General features: G+C 43.7%; 1 protein-coding gene across 1 annotated transcript in view; it reads right to left on the bottom strand.

Annotated features, from left to right (window-relative positions):
• The window catches only part of znf385b (zinc finger protein 385B), a 263,021-nt gene that overhangs the window by 177,508 nt on the left and 64,275 nt on the right, over positions 1–21,238 (bottom strand). The window lies entirely within an intron of this gene.

Raw genomic sequence — 21,238 nt, 5'->3', positions numbered from 1 at the left:
CCCAGAAGTACCACCCCTATGCACTCATGGGTCGTAAGGACTACTCCGGAGAACAGTCGAGGGCAAGACCAATTCAACAGCGGTCTTTTTTAGGACATGGCCCAGGCCGGCCCTCGTGGAAGATGCACCCATCTACAACACAAATCAAGACACCGGGGCCTCAACGTCCTCGGGGACAAGGGAAGAAATAAGACCACTGGTAACCATAGAGGTAGGCGGGTCTGGTCCCTTACTTATTAACGATAGCATGGGTGTTGGTGGCAGATTACACTTTTATCTGGATGCATGGTATAAGTTGACATCAGATACTTATATCCTAAGCAGTATCCAGGGATATACGATAGAGTTCTTACAACCACGTAATCCTCCAGTCCAGCATGTACCGAACAGAGTGTTCAGGCTTAACGGCGAAGATAAAGCAAAAGCACATGCTGAACTGCAGAGACTCCATAAACTGGGGATAATTGAACAAACCCAACACGAACCTTTAGAATTCGTGTCCAACATTTTTATTAAACATAAGAAAGATGGTGGTTGCCGCATCATCATAGATTTGAGTAATTTGAATGTTTTTGTAAAATATATTCATTTCAAAATGGAAACCTTTGCTACTGCTAAACTATTAATCTCCAAAGGTTACTATATGGCAAGCATTGATTTAAAAGATGCTTACTATTCAGTACCCATAACAGGTGACCACAGACGTTATTTGAAATTTAATTGGATGGATCAACCCTGGCAATACAGAGCACTACCAAATGGTCTTACTTCTGCACCTACGTTATTTACCAAAATATTAAAACCAGCCTTAGCTTTCCTACGTGAACGTAAACACATTGTGATGGCTTACTTGGATGATATACTTATATTGGGCAAAAGGGTAAAACAAGCAGAATTAACAATAACAGCCACTATACAATTATTTGAAAGCCTAGGATTCATTATCCATCCAATTAAATCAAAATTGAAACCTTCAACAACAATGGATTTCTTGGGATTTACCATTAACTCAGTTCTTATGTCAGTGGCTTTGCCACAAGACAAAGCAATAGCCTTCGAGGAGGATTGCGGCAAAATCATTGACACAAGAAAACCATCTATTAGACAGGTGGCGAGAATGATTGGCAAGATAATAGCAGCCTTTCCAGCTGCACAATTCGGACCCTTGTATTATCAGAATTTACAAAGTGCAAAAATAAGAGCTCTAAAATACAATGGAGGTCATTTTGATAGACCTATGGAACTACCAAAAGAAGCCATACTAGAACTACAATGGTGGAAAGAAAACATTAGGCATTGTTCCAATCCAATCATTATCAGCAATCCGTCTATCACACTACAAACGGATGCTAGTGCTCTCGGATGGGGTGGCACGGATTCCATCACCAGCTGTGGTGGGAGATGGAATGAACAGGAGTCATCATTACTACACACTTTGGGCATAAATTACTTAGAAATGTTGGGAGCTTTTCACGGCCTTAAGTCATATTGCTTAGGGTTATCTCACCAGCATATAAGATTACAAATTGATAACACCACTGTGGTAGCATACATCAACCACATGGGTGGAAACAAATCGACATCATGTGACAATCTGGCAAACAAGATCTGGCAATGGTGTATCCACAGAGGAATTTGGATATCAGCTACCTACTTACCAGGTAGACAAAACTTAGTGGCAGACACCAGGTCACGCAAATTCAATGAGAACATCGAATGGATGTTGGACAAAAAAGTTTTTGCTGAAATTACAGCATGATACGGAACACCAGATGTCGATCTATTCGCATCCAGGCTTAACCACCAAGTGCCAAAATATGTATCATGGGAACCAGACCCTGGGGCAGCAGCTACAGATGCTTTTTCGCTGCATTGGGGGAAATTGTTCTTTTATGCATTCCCTCCCTTCTGCCTCATCAGTCGGGTACTAAGTAAGATAAGACAAGACTCTGCGTCTGGTATCTTAATAGTAACCGATTGGCCTACCCAACCATGGTTCCCATTGGTACAGGAGATGATCAGGAGATGATATTAGAACCTCACATCACCATTCAACACAGACCGGATCTACTGGTAAATCCAGCAACTAGGACAAGTCATCCTTGTCATCGTCACATTAACGTTTTGGTTTGTAGAGTCTGAAAGCTCCTTTATTACACCTGGGCTTAACAACGAGAGCTATGAACATGATCGCTGGAGCCCAGCGAGAGTCAACAAAAAATCAATACCTAGTATATATCAGAAAATGGCACAGGTATTGCAACCAGAACAACATTATCCACAGACCTACAAACATTCAACCGGTATTGGAATTTCTGGTAAATTTACACCATGACGAGCGACTTACGTACAGCGCCATCAACTGTGCCAGAAGTGCCCTGTCTACCTACCTCTGGAGAGAAACGGAACGACAGCCTGTGGGGTCACACCCTTTGGTAGCCAAGCTCATGAGGGGCATATTCAATGCTAACCCTCCTAAGGCCAGATATTCCCATATATGGGATGTTGGCATCGTTCTGAATCTACAAAGGAACTGGACTCCAGCCACTAGCCTGTCATTACAGACTTTGACCTTAAAAACGGTCATGCTGATGGCATTGGTCACAGCACAAAGGGCGCAGTCCCTACACAAATTGAGGCTGGATACCATGACCAGTTCGCAGGAAAATTTACATTTTTACATCCAGGAACTGGTAAAACAGAACAGACAGGGATCGGCAGGCCTAAAAGTGATTTTCAATAACTACCCTGCAGATGAGCGACTGTGTGTGGTAACACATCTCAAAGAGTACATTAAACAAACCAAAACCATCAGAGGCACAGAACAGGCACTGCTCATTAGCCACAGACAGCCTCATAAACGAATAACAAAACAGATAATTTCCAAATGGATAAAACAAGTACTTACTAAAGCAGGTATAGATACTAATTGTTTTAAATCTCACTCCACCAGGGCTGCAGCTACGTCGGCAGCATAAAAGTTGGATGTTCCATTGGATCAGATCCTCAAAACGGCAGGATGGTCATCAGAAGGAACTTTCCGTAAATGTTATAATAAACCAGTGGAGGAAACTGGAACTTTTTCAAAACCTATATTAAGTTCTGTAATATAATTTGTCCCCATCAATATTCGGGGTTTTATGATTTCTTTTGTTAATAAAATTGTTTGTTGCATCCACATACCGTATGGATGTCGAAAATATTTCTCCCCTATACCAAGGCAGATGTGTGTCATGGACTCATCCACGGCATGAAATCACAGAGCTTTGAAATCTTCACGTAGTCACTCACGTGACTCCGAAGTAAAATAGTAAGATTAAACGAGAACTTACCAGTTTGAAGTTTGATCTTTATTTTATGAGGAGTAACGTTGAGGGAATACGTGCCCTCCGCTCCCACCCTTGATCATATACTCAACTGGTATCTCTCTCTAATCTTACTATGTTTAGTCATTATAGTTATCTGTGATTCCACACCGCTGCTTTGAAGAATGACACGCATGCGTCCTAGCGGGGCTTCTTCACGTATTCCCTCAACGTTACTCCTCATAAAATAAAGATCAAACTTCAAACTGGTAAGTTCTCGTTTAATCTTACTATTATATAGTCCAATGAATGCCATATAATAAAACTACAATGCTGGACGATTGGATGTTATTGCTAATGACACTCTAACACATTTTAATTCACACTTTTAGATATTACACAGTGGAATAATATTTTCCAGTAAACTAGGATAAGTGTAAAGGTAGCTTAGAAAATAAGGTCCTTGTTAATTTCCTGGAAAGTGTGGGAGCGAGAACCAGAAGTGTTTAAGAGATCACAGATACATGGACGCAAGTTTAAAGGGAGTGTGGAAAATGAGGCCCCCTCTGTAAAATGGGGCATGGGAACTGGACCAGTGTGTGTAAAATGACGTGCTGAAACCAGGGCTGTGGTGTATGGAATGAAGCACTGTAAACCCCAGTGTGTGTTAGAAAGCATGTGAACCAAAGCCCTGCTGTGTGAAAGGAAACAGAGAAACCAGTGCCTTGCTGTGTGAAAGAGAGAAGGGGAACTTAGGCCCTGGTGTGTGAAATTGACCATGGGAATTTAAGCCATGTTGGGTGAAAGAAAGAATGGGATCTTAGGCTCTGGTGTGTTGTAGGGAGGGTGGGAACTGGAGCCCTGGTCTGTGAAAGGGAGAGTGGGATCCAGAACCTGCTAAGTCAGATACTGGACCTTTGGACTTTCGGAATAGTCAGATAACAGGCTATCGAAGTTTCACTATAGGCTGTTTACAGGAATGTTGGCTCTTTATAAAAGCTTAAAATTCAACTGTGTTATGAAACTCTAGTATAATGTAATATTTGTAAAAACTCAGTGTGTCAAAACCCTCTGTCCATTGCCCAAAAATAAATCAGGGGTATGAAGAGGGGATAGACACAAAATGCTGGAGTAACTGAGTGGGACAGGCAGCATCTTTGGAGAGAAGGAACGGGTGATGTTTCAGACCCTACCTCGACCCAAAACGTCACCCATTCCATCTCTCCAAAGATGCTGCCTGTCCCGCTGAGGTACTCCAGCATTGTGTCTATCGACATTTAAACCAGCATTTGCCATTCCTTCCTACACAGTATGAAGAGGGGTTGTTGAAAATCTGACCAGATGTGACCTTGTTAGATCCAGCAGTACCTACATCTCCAAAAGCTAATAACAGTTTTTCTCTTGTCAATGCAAGTGCCATAATAAATGAATCAACTTGTTAGCAATCTTAAGAGAATTCTTGAACTCAATGGCCCTACCATCAAGGCATGGTTCCAAGATTTATTTATTCAGAACAATGGACATGAATGGTATAGCATTCAAGCCAATAATACAGTCATTACTCCCTCATTACGGGGAGCAGATCATGGTAGAATCAAAAGGTAGAAGGCCAGCTTTTCTAAATCCTCATGTACAATAAGATAATCAAATAAAACTTTACTGAGGCTAACAAACCCCATATTTTCAGCTTTGAAAACACGCAATTCCTTTTAGTACAAGATAATTTATTTAGTTGAGCAAATATCTCAGTAATAAACCTAATTCAAAAACTTCATGTATTTTAACAAAATCGAGTCTTGCGTGCTAGTCTCCAACTCCAGATACTATTACATTTTATGTAGTGCCTCCCACGTTCTTTTCTCGTTATTGCCAGGGTTTTACAACCAATTCAGATCTTTTGACATAAAGTCATGATTGCAATTTAAGAAACATGACCGCCAACTTGTCCACAGCTGGTTTACCACAAGCAGCAGGTTGCATTTATTTTAGTTAAGTCAGTTGGTTGATAAGTATAAGCCAGGATACCGGCTCCACAATCTTTGAAATCATGCAATGAAATACTTCATGCCAGTCTAAGACAGTATGGATGGTCTGATGTCTCATCCAGAAGATGTAAGTGAATGAGTTGTCGTATTCTAAGATTTTTTCAGATAATATATGAGAGGAAATTATGCTGTTGTGCCTGAATAAAAATAATTATATGGATACAGCACATGGGAATAAGACTGAATTTTATTAATCATGCTAATTATTCTGGTGGAAACAAGGCGACCTGGCTAATTGTTAGGGACAGCACAGTGGCACAGCGGTAGAGTTGCTGCCTTACAGTGCTAGACACCCGAGTTCGATCCTGACAACGGGTGCTGTCTGTACGGAGTTAGTACATTCTCCCTGTGACTGCGTTGGTTTACTCCGAGTGCTATGATTTCCTCCAACATTCCCAAAAAGTGCAGGTTTGTAGGTTAATAGGCTTCTGCAAATTGTAAATTGTTCCTAGTGTGTAGAATAGTGCTAGTGTACGGGGTAATCGTTGGTTGGCACGTATTCGGTGGGTTGAAGGTCCTGTTTCCTCGCTGTACCTCTAAAGTAAACTCAAGTCTAAATAAATGTGTATTCATGCTCTCGTGTCCTCTTTATTATGGGATTTATTTTTCTTGTGCAACCTCTGAATAACTTTTCAAAGGTTCTGTTATCATTCATTTCTTGAGATGTTCTTGGCGAGCACATTCAATGCTTGCTGCACCGTAGCATGTTACATACCAAGCCTCATATTGGTTTGTAACTTTGTTAATTGCTCTGTGACTTTGGGCACAGTTGTGGGATTACAGGCTCAAATTGGCTTGAGGTTATAAACGGACTCTTTTCCAACAGAGCGCAACATATATAAACATCTGTATATTACCCATCATATTTGATTTTTCAGATTTATTATTATGGGATGAAGAAATTTAACTCTATAAGCAGTTATTGCAAGAAATGTTTCATGCTACTGAATACTGGAATACTGGTAATGATGCATTAATGTGCTTCGAGGAAGTAATAATCTCACTCTAAACACGAAAAGGCATTGCTTAATGACTTCAATAATGTAGAATATTGATTGAACCCAAATTAAAAATTTGTGTAAGGATTGTGTAAGGAGGAACTGCAGTGCTGGTTAAACTGAAGATAGACACAAAATGCTGGAGTAATGCCCCTGTCCCACTTAGTAAACCTGAACGGAAACCTCTGGAGACTTTGCGCCCCACCCAAGGTTTCCGTGCTGTTCTTGGAGGTTGCAGGTGGTTGCTGGAGGTTGCAGGTAGTGGAAGCAGGTAGGGAGACTGACAAAAACCTCCGGGAACCGCACGGAAACCTTGGGTGGGGTGCAAAGTCTCCAGAGGTTTCCGTTCAGGTTTCCTAAGTGGGACAGGGGCATAACTTAATGGGTCAGGCAGCATCTCTGGAGAGAAGGAATAAGTGATGTTTCGGATCGAAACCCTTCTTTAGACTGACAGACGTCACCTATTCCTTTTCTCCAGGAAAGCTGCCTGACCGGCTGAGTTACTTCAGTCGTTTGTGTCTATCTTCTTATTCTAATAATTGTTAATTCCCGTTGTACATAATACTCATCATGCTCTATGTAAAAAGCCTAACCCTCTGAAGAACATGCAAGTGACTGGGAACATGCATTTAAACTTCATTTGTGGCTCAAGCTCTGCGTGGAATGGAAATGGGAAAGTTTGAAAGTTCCCACACTAATGTGCAGTTTCAAAAATAGAAAATTATTGTATTCCTGTATGAAAAAATAGAAATGAATTACTTTTAACTTACAATTAGCTTGGCACATTGGAGCTTTCTTGCCTCAAAGTCAAAGGTCTTGGGTTCATGATACTTCTTATAAAATGTGGGCTTCTAACAGGCCAGTGCAGTATTGCCGTGGCACTGACTTGCGGAGAAAGCACTGGGACAGATCTTCTGCCAGATCCACTAATAAAATGCTGTGACAGTGATATTTCCAAGAGTGGGCTGAAGCACAGTCTTCCACTCAGCACAGCACCAGAGCTGCACCGTAATCCTATGGGTCAGTGCCAGGTTCCAGATTCAGCAGATCTTTCAGCTCTCAGGCTGTGTGTGAGTGTGAGCGCGTGCATGTGCGTGCGAGTGCAGGCACATGCATGTGTGTGTGTGTGTGTGTGTGTGTGTGTGTGTGTGTGTGTGTGTGTGTGTGTGTGTGTGTGTGTGTGTGTGTGCACATGCGTGAGTATTTTAATCTGTTTTAAAAAAGATTTATTATTTTAATCTAAAGAGTATGTTTTTTTTGCAACAGTTTGAGGTTCAAACAGGTTTACTGGAATTATGCCTGTATTAGGGGAGCATTAGCTACAGGGAGAAGATGCACAGACTAGGATACTTTTCTCTGGAACGCTGGAGGTTGCGGGGAGACCTGATATAATTATATAACATTATGAGGGGGATGTATAATGTACATAGTCAGAACCTTTTTCCCAGATGGAAAAATCAAATACTGAGGGCACAGTTTTAGGGTATGAGGAGCAAAGTTTAAACATAGAAACATAGAAAATAGGTGCAGGAGTAGGCCATTCGGCCCTTCGAGCCTGCACCGCCATTCAATATGATCATGGCTGATCATCCAACTCAGTATCCCATCCCTGCCTTCTCTCCATACCCCCCTGATCCCTTTAGCCACAAGAGCCACATCTAACTCCCTCTTAAATATAGCCAATGAACTGGCCTCAACTACCTTCTGTGGCAGAGAATTCCAGAGATTCACCACTTTCTGTGTGAAAGGCGGTGTTTGGCACAGACATTGTGGGCCGAAGAGCCTGTTCTTGTGCTGTACTGTTCAATGTACAAATGACAATCGTAAACTGAATAATCATGGGAATTGGTGATCCTGGCGTTGTGTTCATGATGATCGTGGAAATGTGAGTGCTGGTGATTCAGGAATTGTGAACGTTGGTGATCTAGTTGTGAACACTAGTGATTCTAGATTTGTGCAGATGGTGATCCTGGAGTTGTGACTGGTGATCCAGTTGTGAATACTAATGATCCAGGAGTTGTGAGTACTGATGATCTAGAGTTGTGCACATGGTGATCCTGGAGTTGTAAGCACTGCTGACACAGGAGCTGAGGTCTCACCAGCAACAAACAGGTAGCCAGTTAAGTTGGAGAGAAGCCTTGCTGCACTGTGCTGTCAAATAAACAGCCCAGCCCAAGGGGGGGGGGGGACTAATGTCTTAGCTAGGCACTAAAATAATGCCCAGTCAATTTTAATAAATGATAAAACTCACCGCTTTGTTTAAAGACCTTGAAATTCTCTTTGTATTTGCCAACATTTATTCATCAGTTGGCACCATCAGAACAGATTAACTGGGCATTTAACTCTGTGCCAGGAATGGGAGCTTGCTGTATACAAATCAACAATGTTTGTCCACGACACTAAAATGGCAACTTGCAGTATTTCAAGTATTTCAAGATCCCCCGAACATGTAAAAATTATTTTGGAAGCACAAGCAGTCTCTTATTTCATGTAACCCCAGAGGAAGTGAAGAATCAGGCGGGGACTGCATTTTAGAAATGTTGGAGTCATTCCAAAATAAATCAGTGGGAACTTTTGTTATTAGGACTAGCGAACAGCAGAAAAACATCAGGGCTGCATGGATTGTTGGTTGTGCTCATTATTTACAGAGAAAAGGAGAAAGACTCTTGGCAAAGATGCAGACAATATATCTTTTGTACAACCCATGTTCTTTCAGCTACAATGTGAGAGTCATACATTATCATGTTTAAAAGATAAACAAATGGGAAAAGATAAACGCCGTTCTGTATTATCCTTGGATGCATTTATTTCAGTGCCTTATCACAGACTCCTTCTTACAAAAGGTCACCCCAGTAATTATAATGATCCAACACAGAATATCTCAGGCCATTCTTTCCTGTGGTTTTGCAATAAGGCAGCCCCAAAAATAATTCCTGCTCTTGGGTATTTTCTGGGCTCATTTTAATAATTAATGTAGCTGAAGGTAAATTGACCAAACCGTTTCTGGCACGATTGAACTTATTTACCCTATGACACAGGGATGCGCTTGGCCCAAGATTTTAACACCCTTTTCGTTACCCAAAGAGGAGAGAGAATGAAAGGGGTTTTTGAAAAATTATAGTTCCCTGTTCCAACCTGTCATGTTCCTGCGGCTGTCTTTACAATGCTGGTAGATCTTGCTGCTGACATAGATCTCACCAGAAAGAAGGTAGGGCTTACTTAGTATTCAATAGCTGTGGCCTGAAGATGCCCCAGACAGCACAGCACATAATTATCCTGCGGTCAGAGGGAGTGCAACTCTTTCTGCAGCCTGACAGCAGAACCGCAGCAGAGATGCTGACTATGTCAACCCTATTCTTCAGTTGTTATGATTGTTATGGCAACGAAGGAAACAGTTTGGCCCATGAAGTTAGTGCCAACTCATTGTGGACTGAATCAATCTGTCCCATTCCCCTCACAGTCAAAACAGACCTGAAAATTATTTTCAAATCAATCCCTATTGAGTGTCATAATTTCCATCAATCTAACCACCTGAATATAACCTTTAATAGTTTTCTTCACATCTTCCCATTTATTTTATGTTCGTCCATTAAATCTGTGCCTCAGTACTTGAGTCACTTGCTGATGGGAACAGCCTTCCTCTATGATCCTTTCTAAACCTATCAAGATTTTAGACATTTCTATCAAACCTTCTTTCGATTTTTTTGCTGTTGCAAAGAGAATGGCCACTGTTTCTCTAGTCTTAACTCTCAACCAGAACACATCATCCTTGGAATCAATCCAATCTTTTTTTCTGCACCTTCTCAAGGAATTTTGCATTCTTTTTGAAGTGTGGCAACCAGAATTAATTTAGTTGCGACCTCATCGGTCTTTTAACTTAATGTCGCCAACTTTGCACTCTGTACCTCATTATTGAAGCCTAAGATTCCACACACATCCTCATCACTGCCTCAACATATCAAAGATTTACGCACATATGCACTTAAATCTCTCTGCAATGTAACACCTTTCAGAACTATGACACTTAATATGTATTGTCTCTCCCAGTTCTTTTTATCAAGATGTATCATTTCATACTTGTGCTAAATGTTCATCTGCCATTTGTCTTTACATCCTATCTATGTCCACTTGCAATCTGTCACTCTCCTCCTTATTGTTTACATACCTCCAACTCTGATACCATCTGCTTGATATTTTATCCTCTACACCCATATCCATGCCTTTCATGCATATTAGAGAAAGCATTTGTTCATGAAAAGCAGTCGCTAGTATTAAGATTGCTAACATTCAAGAGCCAGATTTTTATATTTTCAGATTAACACTCTCCCAACAGAACTGTTCTGGAACATTTAATAAACTTCAAGGTTATTTTACTCACAACACTTGTGGGCTAAACGGGATCACCTTTACCATTTGTTCACAAATACAGCCTCAGCTAAATTCAAGAATGTATACTCTAGGTCTGACACGAGCTGTAGATGGCACACTTAGATCATACTAGACTAAGTGCTCCCCAAACGCAATATTCCACCACTCATCCATTCCCCCAAAGCAACCCGTTCCCCAACGCAATATTCCACCACTCATGCAAAGCCTCCAACTGCGCAGGCTCGGCTCATTTCCCCTCATTACCCATCACTCCCCCCCCTCCTCTTCACCCTCCCTCTCCTCCTTCCCTCCTCCAATCCCTCCCTCACTTCTCCCTCCCTCTCCTTTCCCCTACCCTCAGTCACTCCCTCCCTCACTCCTCTCTCCTCCCTACCCCTACTATCCCTCTATCCCCCACCTCCCCCACTCCTCACCTCCCCCTCACTATTCCTCCTCACCTCCCCACTGCCCTCCTCTCCCCTCCCCTATTCCCCACCTCCCCCACTCCACTACCTCTATTCCCCCTCATCCCCCACTATCTCCTCACCTCCCCAAGCTTTTTTTCCTCTCCTCCTCCCCTCCGCAATCCCTCCCTCACCTCTCCCTCCCTCTCCTCCCCCTACCCTCAGTCACCCTCCCTCCCTCCATAACTCCTCCCCCTCTATACCCTCCTCCTATCCCTCTATCCAGCACCTCCTCCATCTTCACCTCCCCCAATCCCCCCACTATCCCTCCTCACCTCCCCCACTGCGCTCCTCTCCCTCTATTCCCCGCTCCCTACCTCCCCAACTCCTCTCCCTCTATTTCCCCTCCTCCCCCATCAGGCATGAGGCAGGAAAAAAATGAAAAAAGAGGAAGAGATAGATTTCTTCACCGATTTTGAAATTCAGGGAGGCTCCTCCGCCGCCATGGCCCCGTTGTCGCGAGGCCTCACCGCGACGGTCTCGATGCCTCCTGGATCACCGTGTAGAACCTCGGCCGGGGCCTCGTGGGTAGAAGCCCGGCTCGGACGAAGCAGCCGACGGTGCCCGTGACTGGGCACCAAGGAGGCTGTGAAGTGGGGTCGGCCGCTCGCCCACTGACTCGCTCAGCACCATGGAGGTGCCCGCAGACGCAGCTCCAGCCCGCGGAGCATTAGTGATGCTCACTCCGCTCCTTCAGCTTTATATTCTCCTCACCGGGCGCCGCCCGTGACTGACAGCGGGCCTGGCCAATCAGTGTAGCGATGGTGCAGGAAGGGGCATCGCCATCCCGGTGACTGACAGGAGAGGAGACCAATCAGCGTGGCAGTGACTGACAGGAGAGGAGACCAATCTGCGCATGCACAGTTTTAAAGATTTTTAAACCTTAATAACTTTTAAAATATACCATCGATCGGAACAAAACTTGTTGCCCTTGTAGCACAGCAGAATGGTAAGGTGGTGAAAAATCATAGCACTATCGTGTACCGTTTTTGCGCAAATAGAAAAAAAAGAGAAAAAAAACGCAAAACCGGAAGAGCACAAGATCAGAGTTTTAGTTATGTATATTGGACATAGGTGCAGAATTACAACAGTCGGTCCATCATGTCTGCTCCGCCATTCGATCATGGCTGATCAATCTTTCCCTCTCAACCCCATTATCCTGCTTTCACCCCGTAACCTTTGACGCCCTTACAAATCAAGAACCTATCAATCTCTGTTTTAAAAATACCCAGTGACTTGGCCTCCTCAGCAGCCTGTGGCAATGAATTCCACAAATTCACCACCATCTGACTAAAGAAATTCCTCTTCCTCCATTCAAAATGTATATCCTTTCATTCTAAGATGGTGTCCTCTGGTTCTAGACCCGTTACTATAAACATCCTCTCCACATCCACACTCTGGGTCTTTTATTATTTTTAGGTTTCAATGAGATCCCCCTCATCCTTCTAAACGCCAGTGAGTACAGGCCCAGAGCCATCAAACACTCCTCATACATTAACCCAGCCATTCCCAGGATCATCCTGTTATACCACGTCATCACCAATCCTGCTGATTCTATTTGTGCTCTCATTCCTGGCAGTGTATCCCGGACACTAAGTGCGGGAACCAATACAAGGGAAATTCAGACTTGCCTTTGCAGCTGTGTGATGTGTTTGATGAAGCTTGCCAAACTAGTAACCAACCTTCCTGATCCACTGCTCCATGTCTAGGTTTGCCCATCTTCAACTCGTGCCGAACAGCATTGAACATAGACTCTTAAATGGCTGAAGCCATGCGGATTTTGATCTCCTATCTCAAGATGACAGCGCTTAGGGTTGTTCAGCGACTATTAAACTAGCCCTCTGCTGGATTACTTTGAGACGCCACAACCCCTGTGAACAATGGTAGCTGGAGCTAATGTGACATGTCTGAACTTTGATTGGAGGATGGAGATCTCAAGGGTGAAGATTTTTGTCAGATGTTGACCTGATCTTCAATTGTAACATGGCAGTTGTCATTCAGAGACAAAAGCTCAATTTGTACATTTTCACATGGTCATCAATAAAGTATGAAGGTATGATTTTTCTCAAAAGTAGAACATATATTTCTTCAAAAAAAAATGGAGAAACCAATGCTCCAGTTAATGAAATTGGTGCCTTCTGTTTCAAAAATAGAATGATTTTCCAATGTGGTGACAGAATCAGCAGAGGTTTGACAGTGTAGGTAGCACCAGAGAATGAGCAGCTTCTGTTTTTACAGACATCGATAAGCCAACTTTATCCGTAACTTAGGAAATACTCAAAAAAGGTTACTCAATAACACTAACCATATTTCCATTCTAATGAACGACAATCATAACTCCATTTTATTGAATGATAACTATACCTCCATTGTAATGAATAACAACTATACCTGCATTCTATGAATGACAACCCAGACCTAAAATTGTAATGAATGACAACCAAACTTCCATTGCAATGAATGACAACCATAACCCAATGTAATGATTGACCATACTTTCATATTAATGAATGATAACTATACCTCCATTGTAATGAATGATAACCACACCTCCATTGTAATTAAAGGCATGAAAAGCACAAAAGCTGATACGAAAAACAATTTGCATGTACATAGATGAACTTCAGAGTTTATAATATTATGGGAGCTCAATCGTACACACAGGATTGTCCACGTTGGGCATTGGTAACCTGGAGGTTGTATTATGAAGTCATTAAAATTTACTTTGTTGATCTTTATTTTGAACTCAATTGTATTTCCAATAAGTCACCGTTGACTGTGAATTTTATAGAAAGCCATCACTGTTTCAGCTCTAAATGCTATTATTAAAATTTTACTCATTAATCAAAGAATATATTTTAAGTTCGCCACAGCCAAAAAATATACAGTACCTTTCTTACTGGTGGTAAATGCAGTATCAGTGAATGTCGATTTAGTACTTAACAAGTGCAGCCAAACAAACACAGATGAATTACATCAGCGAAAACCAGGCAGGCATTGCCAATGGGTTATTGTTCACCTCATATTTTGTAGTTTCCACCACAAAAAATAATTTTGGCTTTAGGCAGCAATCATTGACTTATATCCAGTGACCCGCTGAAGCTTGATTATAGGCAGTCATGAAATAGACTGAGCTATTTTTAAAAAAAATAGCTTTGCCCCACAGTTATATGGTAACTTAAGTGGTCAAATTTCCACTGAACCATGCGCTTTTCTTTGCTGAGAAAGAGGATTGTATTTTGAATATGATCACCAGGGTCATTAGAGACACGTGCTGAATAGTATCATTTCTGTCACCAATGGTGATACGGTAATGGGGACTGCAGCCCAGTTCTCCAGAACAAGAACTGTAACTACTGTTTGATGTGTAAAAACACCCATAATTAACACTATGAATCAAATCAACAGATCAAATTGAGAAATGCACAGCAGGATTCTACTTATTGCAGTTTTCTCTGCAAGGAGCAGAAAACAAGCGCAACTAATAACCTGGCTGAGTGACAGGAACAAGCAGTTTGCCGACCAGTGTGAAATTTAACTGATGAGAATCTCAGCTGTCTGGGTAGTCAAGAGGGCTAAATTTAGTGCACATTTTTGGAGTACATTGAAAGACCATTAGAAAGGCTCATAAACTGCAAACCTACCAGCGACAGGAAACAGATATCTAATAACAATTTACCGGGGGTCCTGCCATGCTGTATCATGCAATTATAGTGCATCCAAAAAAAAGATGCACATCTGGGCACCACAAAGTCAGAAAAAATGCTTTGCTTGTGTATTATTGTCCATTAAGAAAAAAAATGTTGATTTCATTACTGATGGGCTTCCTGAGTTATTGAACTGAAATCATTGTGTATTCCTAAAAGTACAATGTTAAAGTTCTTGTAGATTGGTTACTTCATACTAACCAATTGCAGTGCTCTATTAGTAGAAGCTCTACCTACAACGCGGTTTATAATATCAGAATTCAGTTCATGCAGTTAGTCTGAGTAGCTGTTAAGCTTGCTTTAACACCATGCTGAAGTATACTGTGAGTAGACTTTAATAAACATGTTGTACCATGTTGCGCTTATGACTGGCATTCTTACATGGTGTCAAGAAGTGGTTTCCTACCCACTCCGTTTTTAAGTTTATTGGATTTTATTTTTTCCAACATGTTTTGTGTGCTCGTTATCTCTATCATGGCAAATGCGCTTCGCCGTCCAAGTCCCCTGACCTTTGACTCCGACATCGCTGAATGACGGCGCCTCTTCGAGCGCGACTACACGCACGACATTCGTATTGCTCATCGCAATGATCTGCCAGAGGTGTGCTTCTGTACTCTTAAATCTTGCAGGCCCTGAAGCAATGAAGCGTGCAGAGCATTTTAATTACGCGCCTACTGTTTTAGACCACAACAATCGGATTGCGGTGCCTGCAGAAACAATTGACGACCCTGCGGTTTTACTCGCTAAGTTCAGACAGTTAAGTGACCTGCAAGCCAACTCAATAATTAAACGCACCAGGTTTTTTACTCGTTTCCAGCAACAAGATGAACTGATTGAAAATGTTTTAAGTGATTTAAAACACGTGGCTGCACGCTGCCGTTTTGGAGATTAAGATGACGAACTAATCCGCGATAAACTCATAGGAGGTTTACTCAGTGACAAAGTGCAATTGCTCAGGAACACAGAATTGACTTTGAACCAAGCCGAGCATGCCTGTAAAATCGCTGAAATAACTGCGTTTCACACAAGGTTTGTATGCTTTGGGCAACGTTCCTAGTATAGTGTTAATGTTGCCGATACCCCCTATCGTAACAGGCATCCACAACCCTCCCCTCCCTGGCAGCCTCAAAGGTCTATTGAATGGTGCCCCAACTGTAACAACTACCATGCTGCAGATCGGGTATTCTGTGCCACCTACAGATAAATTTGCCACAACTGTTAAAAGTTTAATCACTACATGAAATGTTGCCGTTCTCGTGCGACTTGTTCTTCCCCAAGACATAATGTGCACCTGTTAAAACAAGAACCTATTGATAATGACTACCAAGAGCTGGACACGCCATCCCCCGCTCGCCTCCCTGCAGGCCAAGATAACAGTTCAGGCATTCACTCCCTCCTTTCTTCCACTAACAAGCAATTCGACCCTGAAGTCACCTTTATTGTTAATAACAACATTGGACTTGCTAAGATTGATACAGGAGCAAAATGCAATGTCCTGTCCTTATCTTAATTTAAACGTAATGCTGAGCATGTTTAAAACACTACAGCCACACTACTGGCCTATGGGCGTGAGGTTCTGCATCCACTTGGAGATACTGAATTGAACAGCATCGTAGACTCGCAGGCTCACAAACTCAAGTTTTTTATAGTTCGACGAGAATGTGCAACTCTGCTTGGTATCAATGTATGCCAGGATCTAGGCTTTGTCCCATTTGGGCCTGCTGTCCATCAAATCTCTCACACTGAGGGCTCCATGCAGCAGATACTCTCAAAATATAAAAAACTGTTTGACGACAAGCTTGGAAAGCTGCCCCTCAAATACAATATCGCCGTTGGTCCCAATATCATTCCTGTGGTCCGAGCTCCACACCGTATTCCACATGCTATGCATGACAGAGTACACAATGAGCTCCAGCGGATGGTGTCCCTGGGTGTCATAGCTGCAGTTACTGACCCATCTGACTGGGTTTCCACCATGGTGGTTGCAACAAAGAAAAACAAGGAAGAAATCCGAATCTGCATTAACCCCAGAGACCTAAACACAGCGATCAAATGCCCACACTACCCGATGTGAACGGTAGAGGAAGTTGCTGCTCAGATAGGCAGTGCATCTGTGTTCTCCATGCTGGATGCCAAAAGTTTGTTTTGGCAGATCCCACTGGACCCTGGCTCATCCAACCACACCACGTTCGGCACCCCCTTTGGCCAATACAAATTCCTGAGAATGCCCTTCAGCATCAACTCTGCCAGCGAGGTTTTCCAGTGCACAATGGAGCAATTGTTTACAGGGTATCCAGGCACCATCATTGTCTATGGCATTTTCATTGCCAGACACGACATGGCTGAACATGACGGCAATCTGAAAAGAGTACTAGACCGTGCTAAAGACATTCATCTGGAGCTCAACCCCCTGAAATGCAAATTCCGGGTCACGGAAGTAAACTATGTCAGACATGTTTTCACCAGTGATGGTCTCATCCAACACTGCTGCCACCAACGAGATGCCAGTTCCTACTGATGTTCCTAGTTTACAGAGATTCCATGGAATGGTCAACTACTTGGCAAAATTCATTCCCAACCTCAGCAATATATTTGCCCCCCTACGGGAAATGACACACAATGACACTGCCTGGTCCTGGTATTCACATCACCAAAGAGCTTTCGACATCCTCAAGTTGCAGCTGGCCAGCGCTCCCACCCTCGCCTACTTTGCTTTAAAGTTGCCAGTGACGCTCACATGTGATGCGTCCCAGTACGGACTTAGCACTGCTTGCCTACAAACTTCTACCAATGGCAACCACAAGCCTGTTGCATACGCGTCCCGCACCCTGACTGATACTGAACAACGTTACGCCCAAATCGAGAAGGAGTTACTTGCCGTGGTTTTTGCCTACACAAAATTCAAGGACTTTATTTTTGGAAAATCTGTGACTGTGGAAAGAGACTGTGGAATCTTAAACAAACCCATCCATGCCGCTCCGGCTCACCTGCAACAGATGATGATGCAGCTACAGCGTTTCGATTTCACCATAGTCTACAAAAAGGGCAAGGACATGCACATAGCTGACACGCTATCAAGGGCCCCTCGCAAACCCAGCGAACAAGTGAACAGGACCAGTTCTCGGTAATGAAGGTATCGTATGTTCCCACTGAATGCCTAAGCAGCCTGGCAGAGCACACGACTGCTGACGAGACTCTACAATTGTTGTCTTCAGTCATCCGGAGTGGCTGGCCGGATAAACAACACAGTACCCCACTTGAGATTCGTCCAAACTACCTAGTTTACGATGAACTAGTGCTACAGGACAGGATTATAGTCAAGGGTCACAAAGCAGTCGTCCCACCCATTCTTCGGGACAACTACTACGATGCCATCCACAGGGGCCACCCCGGTGTGGAGGCAATCCTACAGAGCATGTTTTACTGGCCTGGTATGACCAAGTATATACGAGAAAAAGTCGAAATCTGCGCTATCTGCAACAGCCTAGCGCCACATCAACAGAAACAACCTTTGCTATTGCACCCGGTTCCTCCACTGCCGCGGTCCACGGTCGCCACCGACATATTCGAATGGTATGGAAAACAATACCTGGTTCTCGTCGACGTTTACGGGATGGTTCGAAATTGACCTACTCCTAACCATCGCATCTGACACAGTCATCCAGAAGTTGTCACGCCTCTTCTCCGTGCACGGTTCCCCTGCACATCTCCTATCCAACATCGACACTCAGTTCACCGGCCAGCACTTCAGAAACTTCGCACAACAATGGGATTTTTGACATATCACCAGCAGCCCTGAATTTCCACAGTCCAACAAACTCGTAGAACGGGCCGTCCGTAGCGCAAAACAATTAATGGAGCGTTCACAACTTGCTAAATCCGACATCTACCTGGACCTGTTCAACCTAAGGAACATTACCCGCGATCCCATGCTGGGGTCTCCAGCCCAACGCCTGATGTCTCGTCAAACCCGTGCTGCCCTGCAGGTGCCCCAGCATCTGCTGCAGCCACAGGTCTGTTCACCTCCCATTGTCCAGAAACAATTCCAGCTGAAACGCGATGCACAGAAACGATCTTTCAGCAAGTCCAGCAAACCACTTAAACCTCTCTCCAGTGGACAAGTTGTTCGCCTTCAGACCGACAAGGGCGATGGCCGTTTGGATCACATTCACAGCCCTGCCAAAGAACCGTGATCTTACCGGATAAGCCCGGACGGAGCCTTTACAGACACAACCATCAACATCTCCTTCCTGTGAAGGAACCACGTCCTGCGGCTCCGTATCCAGAGATCACACGTTTGATGTACCCTCCCACTGCTGGGGCGACTGCTCCCTCACGCCTAGTTGCTGCAGAACAACCACTCACCGTGCCCCCTGTGGCCTCTACACAGCGTTCAGCGCCCTGCTCGCCAGCTTTGCCGCCTCCACTCTGCAGGTCTCCGGTGCTGTCCCCGGTCACTTCCCCGGTCACTTCCCCGGTGAAAGGAGGAGACGCGGTTTATTCCGCATGCGCGCCGGACGGGTCTGTAGGCCATCCCTTAGATATGGAGATTTTGTGTAACCATCAATCCGTCCCTGTAAGTGTTATTAGCATTTTAGCTGCCGTATTATTTAGCCATCACGTATTAATGTGTTTCTGCTTATTGGCTCACATTTTAGTTGTGCTTTATATCATTTCTTCAAGGAAAGATGTAGATTGGTTACTTCATACTAACCAATTGTAGTGCTCTATTAGTAGAACCCTCCACCTACTACGCGGTTTATAATATCAGAATTCAGTTCATGCAGTTAGTCTGAGTAGCTGTTAAGCTTGCTTTAACACCATGCTGAAGTATACTGTGAGTAGACTTTAATAAACATGTTGTACCATGTTGTGCGTGTGACTGGCATTATTACAGTTCTGTTCTGGGTGATTGAATTATAGCAAAGCATTGAATATCTTTTATAAGACTGCTGCTTTTCAGGTTTTAATAAATGTCAAAAAAACATGTTCACTCATTGCATGCTCTCTAGCCACGAGTGAGTCCCAGAGTAATGTTGTTCCTTTATTTGAGAAATGATCCAGGAACTTGCAGCTCGGCGAGCCTCACATCAGTGGCAAGGAAGACTATTGGTACTTGGAAGAGAATGGCTAATTAGGAACAGTCAGTATGGCTTAGTCTGTGGCAGGTCATATCTTACAAAATTGATTGAGTTTTTAAGTAGGTGACAAAAGTGATTGATGAGGGTAGAACGACTGATGTTGTCTATATGTGAATTTTAGGAAGGCATATGCGTAGGAAGGAACTGCAGTTGCTGGTTTAAACCAAAGATAGACACAAAATGCCGGAGTAACTCAGCGGAACAGGCAGCATCTCTGGAGAGAAGGAATGGGTGACGTTTCAGGTCGAGACCCTCTTTAAACAATATATCTTGTGGGAGACCGATCCAGAAAATTAAGATGCATGGATTGATAGTGATACAGGAGTATGGATTCAGAACTAGTTACCCAGATGGGTTAATGGTTAATAGGTTTGCAAATGACACCATCATTGGTGGAGTTGTGGACAGTGAAGTAAAGGGCCTGTCCCACCAGCATGTGATTGCATGCATCTAGCGCAACCAAATGTGGTCGCTTGAGGCATACGGCCTCACGGGGCCGGTCCCAATTCGAACCGCGGAGGCGTATGGAGTTGTGCGGGGCTGGGCCTGACATCATACTCACCAATCAGCTGGGCAGGAGGCGGGCCGACTGAATTTGGATGTCGCATGGCGTCGGGCGGTGACATCATCACGCAACGGCACGCCGGATGGTGACGTCATCGCGCAACGTCAAAACGCTGCGTACGCCCGTCGAGGCGCTGCGTACGGCCTCAATGCGGCTGCGGGCCGACAGGCCGTTGGCGTCCGGGATTTTCGGACAGTGCAAGATTTTCGGAGCCCCGCGCGATGTCGGGGCCAGCCCCGCACAACTCCATACGCCTCCGGCGATCGAAGTGGGACCGGACCCGCGAGGCCATACGCCTCAAACGACCACATTTGGTCACACTAAACGCATGCAATCGCATGCTGGTGGGACAGGCCCTTAAGACATTGAAGACAGTGTCAAAGTATAAAGCAGAATACAGATCAGCTACAGATATGGGTGGAAAAATGGCAGATGTAGTTTAATTTGGCAAGTGAGGGATGTTGCACTTTGGAAAGTAAATGTAATGGAAAATGTATACTATATGGCAAGACCCTTAACAGCATTGATACCCCGAGGGATCTTGGGATCCAAGTCCATATCTTCTTGAAAGTGCAACACTAGATAGAGTGGTAAAGAGATGTTATGCTTCCAATCATCAGTTGGGGCAATAAAAATAAGAGTCAG

The sequence above is a fragment of the Amblyraja radiata genome, chromosome 7 (genome assembly GCF_010909765.2).
Source record: "Amblyraja radiata isolate CabotCenter1 chromosome 7, sAmbRad1.1.pri, whole genome shotgun sequence".
In the NCBI taxonomy this organism is placed as follows: domain Eukaryota; kingdom Metazoa; phylum Chordata; class Chondrichthyes; order Rajiformes; family Rajidae; genus Amblyraja; species Amblyraja radiata.
Note: the sequence above shows the minus strand (reverse complement) of the source record. Positions and strands in the feature narration are given on the sequence as shown.